The sequence below is a fragment of the Delphinus delphis genome, chromosome 18 (genome assembly GCF_949987515.2).
Source record: "Delphinus delphis chromosome 18, mDelDel1.2, whole genome shotgun sequence".
Taxonomy (NCBI): Eukaryota; Metazoa; Chordata; class Mammalia; order Artiodactyla; family Delphinidae; genus Delphinus; species Delphinus delphis.
In genome coordinates, this window is record NC_082700.1 from 22,933,359 (window position 1) to 22,954,306 (window position 20,948).

General features: G+C 39.2%; 1 protein-coding gene across 4 annotated transcripts in view; it reads left to right on the forward strand.

Moving 5' to 3' along the window:
• Positions 1–20,948, forward strand: part of ENOX1 (ecto-NOX disulfide-thiol exchanger 1) — a 610,579-nt gene that overhangs the window by 306,497 nt on the left and 283,134 nt on the right. For all 4 annotated transcript variants that reach the window (XM_059995963.1, XM_059995964.1, XM_059995965.1 and 1 more), the window contains exon 4: positions 3,466–3,609. The gene's annotated coding sequence lies outside the window, so the exon portion shown is untranslated. The remainder of the gene's footprint in view (positions 1–3,465; positions 3,610–20,948) is intronic.

Consider the following 20,948-nt stretch of genomic DNA (forward strand, 5'->3'; position numbering starts at 1 on the left):
GTTCTTACCATGCACCCCTTATTGTGCCAAGCAGTTGTATAGGTTATCTTACTTAATGCTCACAGCAGCCTACGTGGGAAGTATATCATTTCTGCATTTTGCGGATGAGGAAGCCAAGGTTAAAGAGTTTAAATACCTTGCCCAAGATCATACAGCTAGTTAGTGATGAAGCAAGAACAGCCCTAGGCAGTCTGGTCCAGACCCCATTCTTTCAAACACGTATTAGTACCACCTTCTCATAATTTTTGATGTCCACGTTGCATCCGCTTCCAAAGCAGTAACATGCTTGAGGGAAAGGCTATCTTGCTTTTATCAGTGTGCCTGGAATTTTCTGACATACTGACTGACTCAGAAGTATGAACTATGATATTTGTCTTTCTCTGTCTGGCTTAGAGAAAGACAAATATCATATGATATCACTTATATGTGGAATCTAAAAAAAGGATACAAATGAACTTATTTTTAAAACAGAAATAGACTCACAGACACAGAAAACAAATTTATGGTTACCAGAGAGGAAAGGGGGAGAGGGATAAATTAGGAGTTTAGGATTAAAATACATACACTACTGGGCTTCCCTGGTGGTGCAGTGGTTGAGAGTCCGCCTGCCGATGCAGGGGACACGGGTTCGTGCCCCGGTTCGGGAAGATCCCACATGCCGCGGAGCGGCTAGGCCCGTGAGCCATGGCTGCTGAGCCTGCGTGTCCGGAGCCTGTGCTCCGCAACGGGAGAGGCCACAACAGTGAGAGGCCCACATGACGGAAAAAAAAAAAAATACACTACTATATATAAAATAGATAACTAACAAGGACCCACTGTATAGCACAGGGAACTACACTCAATATGTTGTAATAACCTATAGTGGAAGAGAATGTAAAAAAGAATATATATATTTATATACATATATGTATAATTGAATCATGTTGCTATATATCTGAAACTAACACATTATAAATCAACTATATTTCAATAAAAATTTTAAAAATAAAAGAAGTATGCAAAAAAGAAGTGTACAGTAAATAGTGGTTGAGTGAATGTTTGGAAATTACCGTCGAGGTTTTATGGGAAACAGGGTACACGTTTAGGCATACCACCTGAAACTTTGTTTTTAAGGGATGTGAGGAAATCAGAAAGCTAGTATGTGAGATTTTAAGAAGAGTTTCTATTCATTTTGTATTCCCGTCATTTAGGTTAGAGTCCATGGTCCAGATATTTTCATTCCCTGTTCTTTGTCAAGCTCTTCTTCCTTCTTTTATGCAAAGATAAACTGGCTCTGTTTGGCTCTGTTCTCTTTTTTGTCTTTCCCCACGTAATAATCCTAGGCTCCAGTTCTGCAGAGCTCTGAAAACTCTATCCATTGTTCTTCCTTGTTTCTTTATTCATGCCTTAAGCTTTTGTTGCCTAAATTAAAATAAAATGTTTTAAAAGTTCCATGTGACCTTCCTGCTTTATCCTTCTCTAGCCTTTCCGAGGAGCTTCCCAAGTATAGTGTGGTTGTGACCTAGAAGTTCCAAGGCTCATACAGAAGGCTATGGCATTAAAAGCTGGCACGCTGAGGGGAATTTTGAAGTGATTGACTGGTGGGCAGTGACCCTGAAACATGCTGTAAGAGTGGGTGCTGGGACAGCTGGTGGAGAGTAAGCTGTTGGCAATGGAACAACCCCAAACATGTAGATTTTTGACTAAAAATAAGAACGGAAACCTAGATGGAGCCCTGCCGAGACTTGTCAGCCACCCTTTAGCTGTTAAGATGGATATAGCTACGAGGAGATGCAGTCCTGTCACTCAGAGACATCCACAGAAGATGCAGGCTCTGTTCCTGGTTGCGTCAGGGATGCCATTCCCCTTAGGGAAAGGTGATGTTCTCCTTCACTGGGACGATGAAGGCACTGTGGGTCACATGGAGGCATCAGAGGAAGATGGGCCGTTTGCATTGCTATCTCCTGGATGTCACACAGCACACAAACCTGCCCTGCAACCCATGGGCACCACTGGGTTTCCAAAGAGCTCTCTTTGCATAAGGAGGAAGGTGGGAGAGGAAGTGCACTGCTTAAAGTTGGCTATCTGTATTTCTGTGGGGCCTGACTCAATAAAACAATGTCTGATATAAAACTAAAGCAAATGAGGAGAGGAATTTTCTTGATCAATTTAGTAGTATGTGAGTTACTTTAGTATATTGCAGCATTACCTGTTCTCTTGTCAATAATATTTCTGTTTATGGAATATTTTTCTTTTTTTATTGAAGTGTAGTTGATTTACAATGATGTGTTAGTTTCTGGTGTTGAGCAAAGTGATTCAGATTATAGATATACTACTTCAGATTATTTTCCATTATAGTTTTACAAGATATTGAATATAGTTCCCTGTGCTATAGTGTAGGTCCTTGTTGTTTATCTATTTTATGTATAGTAGTGTGTATCTGTTGATCCCATACTCCTAATTTATCCCTCCCCCCTCTTTGGTAGCCATAGGTTTGTTTTCTATGTCTGTGAGTCTATTTCTGTTTTGTAAATAAGTTCTTTTGTATCATTTGTTTTAGATTCCACATATAAATGATATCATATGATATTTGTCTTTCTCTGTCGACTGACTTCACTTTGTATGATAATTTCTAGGTCCATCCATGTTGCTGCAAATGGCATTATTTCATTCTTTTATATGGCTGAGTAATATTCCATAGTATGTATGTGCCACATCTTTTTATCCATTTATCTGTCCAGGGACACTTAGGTTGCTTCCATATCCTGGCTATTGTAAATAGTGCTTCTATGAACATTGGGGGTGCATGTATCTTTTTGAATTAGAGTTTCCTTATTTTCTGGATACATGCCCAGGAGTGGGATTGCTGGATCATATGGTAACTTTATTTGTAGCTTTTGAAGGAAGCTTCTTACTGTTCTCCATAGTGGCTGCACCAAGTGAAATAGTTTTCTAAATCACACAGGCCACAGAGTGAAATGAGGGGGAGAGTCAGCCCTGAGGCCTTTTAGGCTTTGATGCCTGGGCTGTAAACCTGACTTCAGGAATCTGTGCCTTAGCTTTCTCATCTGGAAAATGGGGCCAGTGCCCTCTAATTGCAGGGCCATCGTTCAGAGTAAAGAGTCTGTGCCCAGTGCCTCACAGCTGGTGGGTTCTCAGTGAAAAGTAGTGTTCCCGCCTTCATGCTCATACCCTGAGCACCGTCCTTCAACCCTTGTCTGGTTAAATAAGGGGAAAAGCAGAGTTCGCTTGGTTATAAAATACTGCTGGCCTTTAGAAGTTTCTAAACACAATGCTGAAAGATTACCATCCACCCTGTCATTTATGAGTAAGAAGATCTGGGGGTACAAAAGCAATAGCAATTCATACTGTTATCTTAATAATAGCGGTAGGTGCTACTGCGGCACTTTCTGACCACAGTGGCCGGTACTGGCAGTCATGGTGCTTTGGACACATCCTAATGGTGTGCTTTTTTTCTCCTTCCAGAAGCATCTGGCATGTCAGAGCTACAGTGTCTTCCATGGGACTTCCTTTGTGAACAGCTTCCATTGAAAAGAGTTGTGTGAATACCTTCTTTCAGTCAAGTTCCCGAAGAACACATCTGTCTTCTGATCTGCTGGAGGGCTTAAGGTTTGTGTTAATTTTTCCATTTGTCTCACTGAAGTTATTATTAATTTTGAGGGATATCTTTTAAATGGGTAATAGTCATACCCTATTGCAATAAGAACTGTGGAAGTAGGTTATGCACAGATTGTAATCCTTTGATTTCATTGGGAGCTGGATCTAAATGAGAAGAAATTTGATATGATCCTTCTCATACTTACTATTAGATACTCTGGGGGATGTTACAAGGATATTAGAAATAAAATATATCCCCCACGTTGGCTTAAAACAAGTTTTATTTCTGTGTTCATAAATTCTAACTGAACAGATCCAGTACATTTTTATTGAGCGTCTACATAGATCAGATTTTGTTAAGTACTTTCAATTAGCTAAGACCTCGCTGATAAATTATATTTTGAAACATTGAAAATCAAAACTGCATTTGTCAATATCAACTAGTGTTATCATTATGACATTTTTCAAATTATAAAATCTCAGTAGCCAGAATGTTTTCATTTAGCTCTGCCAAGGGGTCCTCACCCTATGATTGATTAGGATAGAACAGGGGGATGGTGGTGGTTGTTTAATGTGTGTGCGTTAACAACTCGAAAAATCACTAACAGTATTGTTGCTCACTTAAAGACAGAGCTTGCTAGCAAAGCAAGCATTTTATTTTGGAAGTGCGTGTTCTGCTTCTGAGATGGTACCAAGTAAACCACTTTTATTCTGAAAGTGCTTTCTGACAAAGACCTACCTAAAGGCTGAAATTAATCCACCCATCTTTCATAGATGGAAAAATGAGCAAGAGAGCAGATAAAGCTTGGCTCTTGGCTCACTGAGTGGATAAAAACTAAGTGAAGAGCAAGGGAGAAGGAACAGAGTACTTTCCCTAGAATGACATGTCTTTTCCCACAGACTTTTATTTCATTCGGTTGGACTTTTATTCTGTCCACGGTGACAAATGTTTTCTCCTGTAATGGCCCTCTACTGTGGGTTTTTTTTTTTTTTTAACTTCTCTTACCGAGAAATCAAAGTAGATTTCACTGCAGTGCTGGGCTAGATTCCAGTTTTCCCACTGCACCCTTCATTGCTGGGCCCCATGATTGATTCACTTTGAAGGGTGAGGCATGTGGTACATACATATTGGGGGAGAGGACGGATGGGAGGTTGTGTCTCCTTCTTTAACTCTCCAGTCTGTCAGCTTGGTAGGATGTTACGGTGTGCAGAGATGTAACAAGTGTCTGACGGAAAAAGAGGTGCTAGAAAGGACTTGAGAAGTTACCTAAATGTTCTTCCCTAGTCCGCAAATAAGATCCCACTTGAACTGTCCGAAACCAATGAGAAGCTATTTGTTTTCAGACCTTTATACCTAGGTATCCACTTTCCCTTTGAATCCTAATACAGATTCTCCTTTCTTAGAAACCTCACTGTCTAGAAAACCTAAGTGTTTCTCGACATCCTCGCGTGGCACTTTATTTCTTCTGTTATGGAGACAGAATATATGGTCAGAGTCCCCCTGTATCATCATAGACTTAAGTCTCAAGTCATCCTTTTTGTCTTCAGGAGAGAGAAACCCATTTTTCTGAACCGTTCCTGTGAAACTGTACAGTCCACAAATTTATTGATCCCCACAGTTTTGTGCTGAGTCTCTTAAGGTCTCTGCATTCCACTTAAGTTTGAGAATACAGACAGGTTGCAGGAACATGAAAAATCATCTATTGTTGTTTCTCAGTGGGGCCACTATTGACATTTGCAGGGGGATACTTCTCTGTGATGCAAGATCAGCCCATGGATTTGATCAATAGAAAGGTTAGTAGCCCTGCCTTCAAGGAACTAAAGACCAGCAGCACCCCGCCACCCAGTCCCCAGTTGACGTGATAACCAAATTCAAACCTCCTTTGCCTGTCCCTGCAGAGGAGGACCCGGATTGCCCAGACCAGAGGGTCGCCGGTGAGAGTTGAGCATGCTGAAATGGGCAGAGTTGAGCAAATGGTGGGGCCGGGCCTGGACCCCAGTTTTTAACTCTGGGTGCCATTCTCTTCCCCCCTATCATTCTTCAATGCTGGGTCTACACTGGCTTTTCAGCTGTCTAGAAGCACACCAACGTGTGTATATGGATACTCTTTTGGAGAACCAGAATTTCTGGTTTGGTGTTTAGGGGAGATCACTGTTGTTTGATATGGGAACATGGAGAGAAGGAACAGAGTACTTTCAGAAGATAACATCAGAACTCAGTGCAGGGAAACAGGAGAGAGTAGACAGCTCTGGGGACTTACAGAAAAGACAGGGCTCAGACCCCAGAGGAAATAGTGGGACTGGTGTTGCAAAGGTATCATCAGCTCAGTCACTGAGAAACGAAGGGGGGGTAGAGCATCTGAAGTCCAAGGCAAGACTAGAACAGGTCAGTAGCAAAGGAGTCGTTTTTCACTTGCTTTGTATCATGCACCCCAGCGTCAGCTCTCTGCTCCGTGTCACAGGCTTCCTCGGTAGTTCAGGAATCAGTTTGCGGGTAGCTCAAAGGGCCCTTCACTGCAGCTGAAACTCTCTCTCGCATCAGCCCCGATATCCCTCACCCACCCTCCATCCACATTTCTGCCTTGTCCCTCACTTATCTTCTGGCAGCTGCCCCCATTCCTGCCCTCCATTCTTCATGTCTGCAGAGAACGAGGAAATGACTTGATGCCTTTTATTTCTCTGGATTCTTCCAATATCTCAAGTAAGGCTATCCATTAAAAGGAAAGGACAGGGCTTCCCTGGTGGCGCAGTGGTTGAGAGTCCGCCTGCCGATGCAGGGGACACGGGTTCGTGCCCCGGTCGGGGAAGATCCCACATGCCGTGGAGCGGCTGGGCCCGTGAGCCATGGCCGCTGAGCCTGCGCGTCCCGAGCCTGTGCTTCGCAACGGGAGAGGCCACAACAGTGAGAGGCCCGCGTACCACAAAAAAAAAAAGAAGGAAAGGACATAGAAACAGCTTCTGGAAATTTCTCCCACAAAAGCTTTGTTAAGGGGTGTGATCTCTTGAGACATTTACCATAATATAGGCACAATCTTTCCATAGAAAAACAAATTCTCATTCACTGCTATTTTCTTTGGACTTAACATAAGGAATCATTGAATTCCCTAGTACAGAGGTTACTTAATAAGAAAATGAGAAGAATTCATGATTTAAAGACACAGTTAGGGCTCCCCTGGTGGCGCAGTGGTTGAGAGTCCGCCTGCCGATGCAGGGGACACGGGTTCGTGCCCCAGTCCGGGAGGATCCCACATGCCACGGAGCGGCTAGGCCTGTGAGCCATGGCCGCTGAGCCTGCGCGTCCAGAGCCTGTGCTCCGCAACGGGAGAGGCCCGCGTACCAGAAAAAACAAAAACAAAAACACAGTTATAAGTAGGGGTATCTTGGTTGTTACAGTTACTCTCCTCCTTAGCTTGCACGAAATACACACAGCAGCTACAGAGTTGCACATGGGAACTGAACTAAAGGACTCTTTTTCTTTGCTCTCTAGTAAAATGAAGAATCCTACATGATAAGATTTATCATCTATAAATAGACTACGTTTATGGAGATAGAAATAACATCAAAGGCCTCCCTTATCTTGTGTTGTTTAATTATTTAAAGCTTTATAACTGAGTTCCTGAGCCCAATTTTTCAAACATGGTGACTTTCCTGTCCTCTCTTCTTTGGCGCACGGGACACCAAGTTATAAGTGACTTCTCAGAGTTTCTCATTTCCTGAAGTGCTCTATTAGCTCTATAAACATGGAAGAATAAATATTAGCTTTATGAGACCATTTTCCTCTACCAGTTGAAAAATAGCGTACAATAAAAAATACAAGGATGTAATGTTGAAAATTATAGGCCAGTATGCTCTCTTATTGTGGGTATATATCTAATCCTCATGCACAGAGACTACGTTTTCAGAAAAATGTGTGCTGTGTAATACCACTTGTGTCTGTGATGTATTTTCACCCCTCAGGTTTAACAATATATCTCAAGTGAGTCTGGCCTCACTAGTGAAATGTTTCAGACTTAGTTACTACTCTGATTTAAAAGCAAAGAAACAAAACTCTCCGGATCTTGCTATTAATTCTAAAAATTACATATGATCCAAAGTTAAGATGTTTGTGGCTTCCTTTCTAATTACATTAGAAAATGTCTGATGGCAATTTTGAATCAAGAGGAAGTTTTATGAGGAGTTTAAAAATAAAAAGTCAATTGTGGTCTTGCACAGCTAGTCAGTACTTTACGTGTGCCAATTGTTGTTTCAAAATCCAGACTCTAATTACACATTTTTAGCAGCAATGAAAATGTAGCATCCATTGACTGTGCCCCTAAAGCTTCACATTCACACCCCGTAAGGAAGAAAAAGAGTAACCTACGTGGATAGTGTGTGAGTTGAAACACTCTTTTAAAACTAGAGGATTAAATATAATTATGTTCAGATAATTCACTTCCTTCTAGAAATGACCATCCATTTGCCAAAAGTGCCAATGATTCATCATATCAAGGACAGTTTCTCCTTCTACATTAACTCTCCATTGTTCCTCTTGCTAAAAACAGAAAATAATCAGCCTTGTGTATTCTGGGCTCAAAAGTAAGAAAATTGGACTTACTAGACTAGCTCCTTCTAATTGCCTAAATTTCTACAGCATTCTTCTTTTAAACAACAAAATTTAAAAATATATTAAATTTTATTATGAAGTAGTTTAAGCCTACAGAAAATAATAGATGTACCTACTGCCATATTTTATTTTAAGATTTTCATTTTTGATGACATTTATTGTTTTCTTTCTAACTTTATAAGCAAAACATACATGTTCATTGCAGACAAATAGAAATGCATAAAAACATAAAGGAAAAATTCAAAATCACCCATAATACCCCCCCTGAGAGAACCTTCATTGTTAGCATTTTTATGCATTTCTTCCCAGTGTTTACACATTTTTACAAATTGAGGTATAATTGACCTACATCACTATGTTAGTTCCAGGTACACAATATAGTGATTCAATATTTCTGTACATTACAAATGATCACTATGATATGTCTGGTTATCGTCTGTCACAAAGATATCACAGTATAGCTATCTATATCCCCCATGCTTTACATTTCATCCCTGTGACTCATTTTTTTGGTAACTGAAATTTTGTACCTCTTAATCTCCCTCAACTATTGCAGTCATCTCCCAATCCCCCTTCTCTCTGGTAACCACCTCTTTGTTACATTCTGTATCTATGAGTCTGTTCTTTTATGTTCATTTGTTTTGGTTTTTAGATTCCACATATACGTGAAACCATACAGCATTTGTCTTTCTCTGTCTGACTTATTTCACTTAGCATAATATCCTCTAGGTCCATCCATGTTGTCACAAATGGCAAGATTTCATTCTTTTTTATGACTGAGTTGTATACCACATCTTTATCCATTTATCTATTGATGGACACTTAGGTTGCTTCCATATCTTGCCTGTTGTAAATAGTGCTGCATTGAACATAGGGGTACATATATCTTTTCAAATCACTGTTTTTGTTTTTGTCCGAATAATGCTCGGAGGTGGAATTGTTGGATAGTGGGGCAGTTCTATTTTTAATTTTCTGAGGAGCCTCCATACTATTTTCCATAGTGGCTGCACCAATTTACATTCTCACCAACAGTTGACTAGGGTTCCTTTTTCTCCACATCCTCACCAACACTTATTATTTGTTGTCTTTTTGATAATAACCATTCTCACAGGTGTGAGGTGATATCTCATTGTGGTTTTAATTTGCATTTCCCTGATGACTAGTAATGTTGAGCATTTTTTCATGTGTCCATTGCCATCTATATGTCTTCTTTGAAAAACATGTCTGTTCACATTCTCTGCCTATTTTTCAATCAGTTGTTTCATTTTTTGATGTTGAGTTGTATGAGTTTTATATATTTGGGATATTAACCCCTTACCAGATCTATCACTTGCAAATATCTTCTCCCATTCAATAGCTAGCGTTTTTGTTTTGTTGGTAATTTCCTTCACTGTGCAGAAGTTTTTTAGCTTGATGCAGTCCCTTTTTTTAACTTTTGCTCTTGTTTCCCTTGCCTAAAGAGACATTTCCAGAAAGTTATTGCCAAGGGCAGTGTCAAGAGTATACTGCCTATGTTTTCTTCTAGGAGTTTTATGGTGTCAGGTCATTTAAGTTTTTAATAAATTTTGAGTTTATTTTTGTATGTGGTGTGAGAAGGTAGTCTAGTTTGATTCTTTTGCATATAGGCGTCCAGTTTTCCCAACACCATTTATTGAAGAGGCTGTCTTATCCCCATTGTGTATTGTTGTTGCCCCCTTTGTCATTGACTAATTGCCCGTATAAGTGTATGTTCATTCCTGGGCTCTCTATTCTGTTCCATTTATCTGTGTGTATGTTTTTGTGCCAGTACCATACTGTTTTGATGACTGTATCTTTGTAGTATAGCTTGAAATCAGGGAGCCTGATTCCTCCAGCTTTATTGTATGTTTGCTTTTACCAATGAGATTTTTCCTTTTATAGTTTTCATATTTCTAGTTGTACTCTTTCCTTTTTTGCTTAGAGAAATTCCTTTAACATCTCTTGTAAGACTGGTTTAGTGGTCCTGGACTCCTTTAGCTTTTGCTTGTCTGTAAAACTCTTTATCTCTCCATCAAATCTGAACTATAGCCTTGCTCAGTAAAGTATTATTAGTTGTGGGTTTTTCCTCCCTTCATCACTTTCAAAATATTGTGCCACTCTCTTCTGACCTGAAGAATTTCTGCTGAAATGTCAGCTGATAGCCTTTGTGAGTTCCCTTGTATGTAACTAGTTGCTTTTATCTTATTGCTTTTAATATTCTCTCTTTATCTGTAATTTTTGCCATTTTAATTCTAATATATCTTGGTGTGGACCTCTTTGGGTTTATCTTGTTTGGTACTCTCTGAGCTTCCTAGACTTGGATATCTGTTTCCTTTCCCAGGTTAGGGAAATTTTCAGATATTATGTCTCCAAATAAGTTCTCTCCTCCTTTCTTTCTCTCTTCTCTTTTTGGGACCCCTATAATGAGAATGTTTTAGTACATTTGATGTTGTTCCAGAGGTCTCTTAACATATCCTCATTTTTTTTTAAATCCTTTTCTCTTTTTCTGTTCAGCTTGAGTGATCTCCACTACTCTGTCTTCCAGTTTGCTGATCCTTTCCTCTGTATCATGTAATCTACTGTTGATTCCTTCTTTTTTATTGCAGTCATTGTATTCTTCAGCTCTGTTTGTCTCTTCTTTATATTTTCTAAGTCTTTGTTAAACTTTTCACTGTGTTCAGCGATTCTTCTCCCAAGTTCCTCAAGCACCTTGAACTCTTTATTGGGTAGATCGCTTATCTTCACTTCACTTAGCCCTTCTGAGATGTTACCTTGTTCCTTCATTTTGAAAATATTCCTCTGTTGTCTTATTTTGCCTGATTATTTGCTTTTATTTCTCTATATTAGGTAGGTCAATTACATTTCCCAATCTAGGAAATTTGGCTTTACGTAGGAGACATCGATGGGTCCGAGCTGCACACTCCCCTCTGTTCACTGTAGCTGTATGATCTAGGTATTCCTTCCCCTATGTAGGCTGCATGGGCCCTTCTGTTGTGGGGCTGATTACTGTGTGCTGATGTGACTGGTCTCCAGCCTGGTTGGTTGCCAGGCCCTGCCTAGTACAGAGGCTGCTGACCACTGGTGGGCCGTGGGGGGCCTGTGTCCCAGTTAGCTGCCTGCATGACCCAGTGAGTCCTGGACCCGGTGCTAGCCTGACTGTGGGTGGGGCGGTGTCCCTGCAAGGCTGGCTACTAGGCCTGGGGCATCCCAGGACTAATGCTGAAAAGTTGGCGAGTGGGGCCAGGTCTCGGCACTAATAAACTAGAGGGAGGACTCCAAAATGGTGCCTGCCAGCACTAGTGTTCTCATGGTAGACTAAGACTGCCACCAGTGTCTCTGTCACCAGGGTAAGTCCCAGTTGCCTCTTGCCTCTCTGGGAGGCTCTCCAAGATCAGCAAGTGTGTCTGACTCAGACTCTTTTCAAATTATTGCTTCTGCATTGGGTCTCTGCATATGTGCGATTTTGCATTGTGCCCTTTAAGAGCAGAGTCTGTTTCCTGTAGCCTTCCGGCTTTCCTGAATGCAAGCTCTGCTGGCCTTCAAAGCCAGAAATACTGTGGGCTCATCTTCCTGGTGCAAGACCCCCAGGCTTCAGAGCCCAGTGTGGTGCTCAGACTCCTTGCTTCTTGGGGGAAATCTGTGATTATACTCCTATTTGTGGGCCACCTCCCTAGAGATGTGGGTCTTGACTATACGGCATCTCCACCCCTCTTACTGATCTTGTTGTGGCTCCTCCTTTATCTTCAGTGGTAGAAGATCTTTTCTGCTAGACTTTAGATCATTCCCATTGAGAGTTGCTCTGTAAACAGTTGTAATTTTCGTTTGCTATGGGAGGAGGTGAGCTCAGGGTCCTCCTACTCACCACCTTGGCTGCCATATTTTAAAATGTTAATACTTCTAAAGTTGCTTCGGATATCTATTTTTTAAAGTGAAAAAAAATTACCATTCTTTCTATTTACCTATCGCCATAGATACTATAACTTATATAAGATTTTGTATTTCATTCCTTTATATTATATATCTGTATCTGATTATGTCTGTGTCTCTATATATGGGGTATTATTTTTAAGTTTACATAGATGAGATCATACTGAATTTATACCTTTCAATTTGTTTTTCCTCAACAGTTTTTTGGGGTTTTTTTTTTTTAGCGTTATCTGTTAACATATGGACATTTGACTTATTCGTAGTAGTTAATTGTTTTATGTATCTACCTTCTCATAATGGAACATTCACCAGTCTTTTTTTCTTTTTTTTCTGGACAACCACCTTCCTACACCCATCTCACCATTCACAGTAGACACGTAAACATGTAGATGTGGGTTTAACATTTGGTAGTGCAGCACCCTCCCTGCCATTGAATAGGCACTTGAGAAACAGTTATTCTTTAACTCTACTAGAAAAACTTTTATTTCCTTCTTGTCAGCAAAGTTTTCTATTTTGTTTTGTTATTACCATTAGATGTGCCTCTGTCCCTTTTCCACTGAATTTTCTATGAGCAGTTTCTAATGTGGCTTTATTAATTCCATCTAAATCGAGTATATTTATGTGTAAGCAATGAGAAAAGACCAAAGGAATAGAGCAAAGACAAACAAGAGAGAATGAAAGAAGGAAGAAGAGATTACATCTAATCTTTAGCCTCTGAGACTCGATTGGTATTCCTGAGAGATACTTTTTAAAGGACATTTGCACAGTTTCTTATTCTCCATCACCTCAGAGGTCAGCCAGTTTTGGAGGCCTTTCTCTCCCATTTAACCAATCAAATACTTCCTTTTGTCTCTTACTTTCATAATAACATTAGAAAAATGTATATATTTTTTTAAATTTAGATATATTTCAAGATCTATCTCAAGTGTTTTTTTAGATTGTGGTGCCTCAAACAATGGGAGCTATCAAAAAATCTGTAAATGGATACATATTTGTACTTTTTAGTAGATTTTACCATTGTTTTGCATTTTGCCTAGCATGTGCTAAATAAATATTTGGTGAATGGTTGAATAAATAAACAAAGAAATAAATATTTGTAGAAGTTACAGTAATATTTGTAGAGGTTACATGGTCATTTGACTTAGAGGTATTTTAGTGTTACTAGTAATCATCTTTCATCTACTAAAACACTTAACCTCAACATTTAGATCTCCTCTGATTGAAAACTAAAGGTCTAAAAACAAATGAAAGATCAGAGTTAACTGAGAGCACCAATTCCCAAAAGTTATTAAAATTAAAGTCTCTATTTAAGGTTACCAGATTATTTAGGGCTCTAAAACAAGTGTTTACTCCCTTAAAATTTTAAGAGCTGTATGTCTGTGTTTAGACTATTCTCAAATTCTGTTTTGTTATTCTAAGAAATTAAACTTTTATTAGTCCATTTTATTTTTGTACATGACAGTGGGCTGAGCCAGTTGACGCCACTAAAAAAGTGAAACTTTGAAAAATTGAAGAGTAAAAGCAATTATTTCTAGAACTGACAGAACCTTTCCTGGGTTCAATTCTTGCTCCTTGTAATTATTTATTCCTTTCAAGATACTGGAAATTATTAGACTATAATTGATCTCAGCACTTGCCAAATGTAATTTTCTATATAAAAACATTAGTAAGTATTGAGAATTTCCTTTCGTTTCCCTTGCAAACAATGCTCTGGTCTTTTCTGAAAGTCAAGTTTATAGGGTTTTTCCCCACCCTTAATCTTTATTTTTGTTGTATTCGATGGAGTTCTACTAAGCTAAGATGTGCGCCAAGTTTAGTTTGTAACTGAGTATAAGTCATCAGAAAATAGGATTTCAGCCAGAAATTCTTGCGCACATTACCTCTAGCTGCTCTGCCAAGTGTCACAGTACTATTTAGGCCTTCCCATATGTCTGAAATCAGCAGGAAAATGCTTTTCAATCTTAGCTCACGTATGTTTTTAAGTAGAATTTGTTCTGGTAGTACTGATATCCCCAGTATGAGATTATTAGTGCTGTTTTCTAATGGTAAAGGTATGCTTTTTATCAGTATCCATCGTAATAATAGCTCTGCAGAGGGCTCTGGGTTCTCATTTGGCATATTTGTTGATAAGAGGGCTAGAGGAGGGAGACCTTCAAGATGGCGGAGGAATAAGATGTGGAGACCACTTTCCTCCCCACAAATACATCAGAAATACATCTACAGGTGGAACAACTCCTACAGAACACCTACTGAACGCTGGTAGAAGACCTCAGACTTCCCCAAAGGCAAGAAACTCCCCACATACCTGGCCATGTGGCTGACAGGGTCTGGGTGCTCCAGCCACATGTCAGGCCTGTGCCTCTGAGGTGGGAGAGCCAAGTTCAGGACATTGGTCCACGAGAGACCTCCCTGCTCCACATAATATCAAACGGCGAAAGCTCTTCCAGAGATCTCCATCTAAATGCTAAGACCCAGCTCCACTCAATGACCTCAAGCTACAGTGCTGGATATCCTATGCCAAACAACTAGCAAGACAGGAACACAACCACACCCATTAGCAGAGAGGCTGCCTAAAACCGTAATAAGGTTACAGTCACCCCAAAACACACCACCAGATGCGGTCCTCCACACCAGAACACAGGCACCAGTCCCCTCCACCAGGAAGCCTACACAACCCACCGAACCAACCTTAGCCACTGGGGGCAGACGCCAAAAACAATGGGAACTGTGAACCTACAGCCTGTGAAAAGGAGAACCCAAGCACAGTAAGTTAAGCAAAATGAGAAGACAGAGAAACACAGCAGATGAAGGAGCGAGGTAAAAACCCATCAGACCAAACAAATGAAGAGGAAATAGGCAGTCTACCTGAAAAAGAATTCAGAATAATGATAGTAAAGATGATCCAAAATCTTAGAAATAGAAAGGAGAAAATACAAGAAACGTTTAACAAGGACCTAGAAAAATTAAGAGCAAACAAACAATGATGAACAACACAATAAGTGAAATGAAAAATTCTCTACAAGAAATCAATAGCAGAATAACTGAGGCAGAAAAACGGATAAATGACCTGGAAGATAACATAGTGGAAATAACTACCGTAGAGCAGAATGAAGAAAAAAGAATGAAAAGAATTCAGGACAGTCTCAGAGACCACGGGGACAACATTAAACGCACCAACATTCGAATTATGGGGGTCTCAGAAAAAGAAGAGAAGAAGAAGGGGACTGAGAAAATATTTGAAAAGATTATAGTTGAAAACTTCCCTAATATGGGAAAGCAAATAGTCAATCAAGTCCAGGAAGCACAGAGAGTCCCATACAGCATAAATCAAAGGAGACACACGACAAGACACATATTAATCAAACTATCAAAAATTAAATACAAAGAAAAAATATTAAAAGCAGCAAGGGAAAAGCAACAAATAACGTAAAACGGAAGCCCCATAAGATTAACAGCTGATCTTCCAGCAGGAAATGTGCAAGCCAGAAGGGAGTGGCAGGACATACTTAAAGTGATGCGAGGGAACAACCTACAACCAAGATGACTCTATCCAGCAAGGATCTCATTCAGATTCAACAGAGAAATTAAAACCTTAACAAACAAGCAAAAGCTAAGAGAATTCAGCACCACCAAACCAGCTTTACAACAAATGCTAAAGGAACTTCTCTAGACAGGAAACACAAGAGAAGGAAAAGACCTACAATAACAACCCAAAACAATTAAGAAAATCGTAATAGGAACATGCATATCAATAATTACTTTAAATGTAAATGGATTAAATGCTCCAGCCAAAAGACATAGACTGGCTGAATGGATACAAAAGAAGACCCGTATATATGCTGTCTACAATAGACCCACCTCAGACCTAGGGACACATGCAGACTGAAAGTGAGGGGATTGAAAAAGGTATTCCATGCAAATGGAAATCAAAAGAAAGCTGGAGTACCAATGCTCATATCAGATATAATAGACTTTAAAATAAAAATATTATAAGAGACAAGGAAGGCCACTACATAATAATCAAGGGATCAATCCAAGAAGAAGATATAAAGTTGTAAATATTTAGGCACCCAACCTAGGAGCACCTCAATACATAAGGCAAATGCTAACAGCCATTAAAGGGGAAATCAACAGTAACACAATCATAGTAGGGGACTTTAACACCTCACTTTCACCAATGGACAGATCATCTAAAATAAAAATAAATAAGGAAACACAAGCTTTAAATGATACATTAAATGAGATGGACTTAATTGATATTTATAGAACATTCCATCGAAAAACAGCAGATTACACTTTCTTCTCAAGTACTCAAGGAATATTCTCTAGGATAGATCATATCTTGGGTCACAAATCAAGCCTTGGCACATTTAAGAAAATTGAAATCGTATCAAGTATCTTTTTCTACCACAACGCTATGACACTAGATATTGATTACAGGAAAAAATCTGTAAAAACAAACGCATGGAGGCTAAGCAATACACTATTAAATAACCAAGAGGTCACTGAAGAAATCAAAGAGGAAATCAAAAAATATCTAGAAATAAATGACAGTGGAAACATGACGACACAAGACCTATGGGATGCAGCAAAAGCAGTTCTAAGAGGGAAGTTTATAGCAATAAAATCCTACCTCAAGAAACAAGAAACATCTCAAATAAATGACCTAACCTTACACCTAAAGCAATTAGAGAAAGAAGAACAAAAAAACCCCAAAGTTAGCAGAAGGAAAGAAATCAAAGATCAGATAGGAAGTAAATGAAAAAGAAATGAAGGAAACAGTAGCAAAGATCAATAAAACTAAAACCTGGTTCTTTGAGAAGATAAACAGAATTGATAAACTGTTAGCCAGACTCATCAAGAAAAGAAGAGAGAAGACTCAAATCGATAGAATTAGAAATGAAAAACGAGAGGTAACAGCTGAGTGCAGAAATACAAAGGATCATGAGAGATTACTACAAGCAACTATATGCCAATAAAATGGACAACCTGGAAGAAATGGACAAATTCACAGAAAAGCACAACCTTCCGACAGTGAACTAGGAAGAAATAAAAAATATAAACAGATCAGTCATAGGCACTGAAATTGAGACTGTGATTAAAAAATCTTCCAACAAATAAAAGTCCAGGACCACATGGCTTTGCAGGCGAATTCTACCAAACATTTAGAGAAAAGCTAACACCTATCCTTCTCAAACTCTTCCAAAATATAGCAGAGGGAGGAACACTCCTAAACTCATTCTACGTGGCCACTATCACCCTGATACCAAAACCAAACAAAGATGTCACAAAGAAAGAAAACTACAGGCCAATATCACTGAGAAAGATAGATGCAAAAGTCCTCTACAAAATACTAACAAACAGAATCCAACAACACATTAAAAGGATCATACACCATGATCACCAGGGGTTTAGCCCAGGAATGCTAGGATTCCTCAATATACGCAAATTAGTCAGTGGCATAAGCCATATCAAGAAGCTGAAGGAGAAAAACCTTATGGTCATCTCAATAGATGCAGAAAAAGCTTTTGACAAAATTCAACACCCATTTATGATAAAAACCCTCCAGCAAGTAGGCACAGAGGGAACTTAACATAATAAAGGCCATATATGACAAACATCGTTCTCAAAGGTGAAAAGCTGAAAGCATTTCCTCTAAGATCAGGAACAAGGCAAGGTTGCCCTCTCTCACCACTGTTATTCAACATAGTATTGGCAGTTTTAGCCACAGCAATCAGAGAAGAAAAAGAAATAAAAGGAATCCAAATTGGAAAAGAAGAAGTAAGCTGTCACTGTTTGCAGATGACATGATACTACACATAGAGAATCCTAAAGATGCTGTCAGAAAACTACTAGAGCTAATCAGTGAATTTGGTGAAGTAGCAGGATACAAAATTAATGCACAGAAATCTCTGGCATTCCTATACACTAATGATGAAAAATCTGAAAGAGACATTAAGGAAACACTCCCATTTACCACTGCAACAAAAAGAATAAAATACCTAGGAATCAACCTACCTAAGGAGACGAGACAAAAGACCTGTATGCAGAACTATAAGACACTGATGAAAGAAATTAAAGATGATACAAACAGATGGAGAGATATACCATGTTCTTGGATTGGAAGAATCAATATTGTGAAAATAACTATACTACCCAAAGCAATCTACAGATTCAGTGCAATCCCTATCAAACTACCAATGGCATTTTTCACAGAAGTAGAACAAAAATTTCACAATTTGTATGGAAACACAAAAGACTGAATAGCCAAAGCAATCTTGAGAAAGAAAAATGGAGCTGGAGGAATCAGGCTCCCCAATTTCAGGCTATACTACAAAGCTACAGTAATCAATACAGTATGGTACTGGCACAAAAACAGAAATATAGATCAATGGAACAGGATAGAAAGCCCAGAGATAAACACACACACATATGGTCACCTTATTTTTGATAAAGGAGGCAAGAATATACAATGGAGAAAAGACAGCCTCTACAATAGGTGGTGCTGGGAAAACTGGACATGTAAAAGAATGAAATTAGAACACTCCGTAACACCATACAGAAAAATAAACTCAAAATGGATTAGAGACCAAAATGTAAGGCCAGACACTATTAAACTCTTAGAGGAAAACATAGGCAGAACACTCTTTGACATAAATCACAGCAAGATCCTTTTTGACCCAGCTCCTAGAGAAATGGCAATAAAAACAAAAATAACAAATGGGATCTAATGAAACTTCAAAGCTTTTGCACAGCAAAGGAAAACATAAACAAGATGAAAAGACAACCCTCAGAATGGGAGAAAATATTTACAAATGAAGCAACTGACAAAGGATTTATCTCCAAAATTTACAAGCAGCTCATGCAGCTCAATATCAAAAAAGCAAACAACGCAATCCAAAAATGGGCAGAAGACCTAAATAGACATTTCTCCCAAGAAGATATACAGATTGCCAACAAACACATGAAAGGATGCTCAACATCAGTGATCATTAGAGAAATGCAAATCGAAACTACAATGAGGTATCGCCTCACACCAGTCAGAATGGCCATCACCAAAAAAAAATCTACAAACGTTAAATGCTGGAGAGGGTGTGGAGAAAAGGGAACCATCTTGCACTGTTGATGGGAATGTAAATTGATACAGCCATCATGGAGAGTATGGAGGTTCCGTAAAAAACTAAAATTAGAACTACCGTACAACCCAGCAATCCCACTACTAGGCATATACCCTGAGAAAACCATAATTCAAAAAGAGTCGTGTACCACAGTGTTCACTGCAGCTCTATTTATAATAACCAGGACATGGAAGTGACCTAAGTTTCCATCGACAGATGAGTGGATAAAGAAGTTGTGTCACATATATACAGTGGAATATTACTCAGCCATAAAAAGTAACGAAATTGAGTTATTTGTAGTGAGGTGGATGGACCTAGAGTCTGTCGTACAGAGTGAAGTAAGTCAGAAAGAGAAAAGCAAATACTGTATGCTCACACATATATATGGAATCGAAAAAAAAATGGTTCTGAAGAACCTAGGGGCAGGAGAGTAATAAAGACGCAGACGTAGAGAATGGACTTGAGGACACAGGGAGGGGGAAGGGTAAGCTGGGATGAAGTGAGAGAGTGGCCTGGACATATATACACTACCAAACGTAAAATAGATAGCTGCTCGGAAGCAGCCATATAGCACAGGGAGATCAGCTCGGTGCTTTGTGACCGCCTAGAGGGGTGGGATAGGGAGGGTGGGAGGGAGACGGAAGAGGGAGGAGATATGTGGATATATGTATACGTATAGCTGATTCACTTCGTTATGCAGTAGAAACTAACACACCATTGTAAAGCAATTATACTCCAATAAAGATGTTTAAATAATTAATTAAATTTTTAAAAAAGAGTGCTAGAGTTCCCACAAACGGCACACTCTTAATTTCTGGTGGATTTCACTTTAGAAAATCAAAATGCTGCTCTGTCAATCTGTGTGCCTACAAGATGTGGCATCGGGACTCAGCTCAAAGTATCACCAGATCTGCAGCCTTCCTTTCCTCCCTCTCCTTTCCTTTGCAGGCCCCTTCTCTCAGGAGTTGGGGTGGAGCCCCTGGGTTCTGATGCCGTCCAAGAAGATGAAGCTGCAGAGGAGAAAGAGGACATGTGTCCAGTAATAGGCCTACTGTCATCCTTCTGCATTTTCTTCCCCTTGTCTTTTATATCAGGTTCCACAGCACTTAAAAAAATAAAAAGAAAGAAAGATTTAGGCACCAGTGCTTGGCAGAAAGAAGATTGGTCATGGTGTTGGATTATAAGTTTTTCGAATACAGTTTGAAAGTATCTGTTAAAATTTGAAACGTAATGGAGAAGAATGAAAAAAATTTGGTTTTTAATTCAAAGTAGAGGATCAGCAAATTCATAATGAGTAAATTGAAACCTGCGTTTGGATTCCTTAATATAGAAACAGCTATGGAAAATTTAAAGATAAGCAATGCATTATTCCCAAAAGCATTGAAGACAAAATTAGGTTAACAGGTCTAGGCAGAAAACAAAGCTAATAAGTGTTAGGAACTTAGAAAAATTGTAAATTTCAAGCGTGCTCCTAATACTTGAAGCATAGATGTAAGTAATTAAGGGCAAAGAATTTCAAGGATGCTTGTGAAAGAGACAAAATGAGTATAGGGAAGCCTCCCTAATTTAGGTTAACTAGAGAGAGCATACTTGTTGGAATTATGTGATGTTTCATTTCAAGACGGTTATACACTCTCCAGTAAATACAGTGGTATAAGCTTGTGGCTAATCAAAATGACAACAACCACAACAAAAACCCTCTCTGT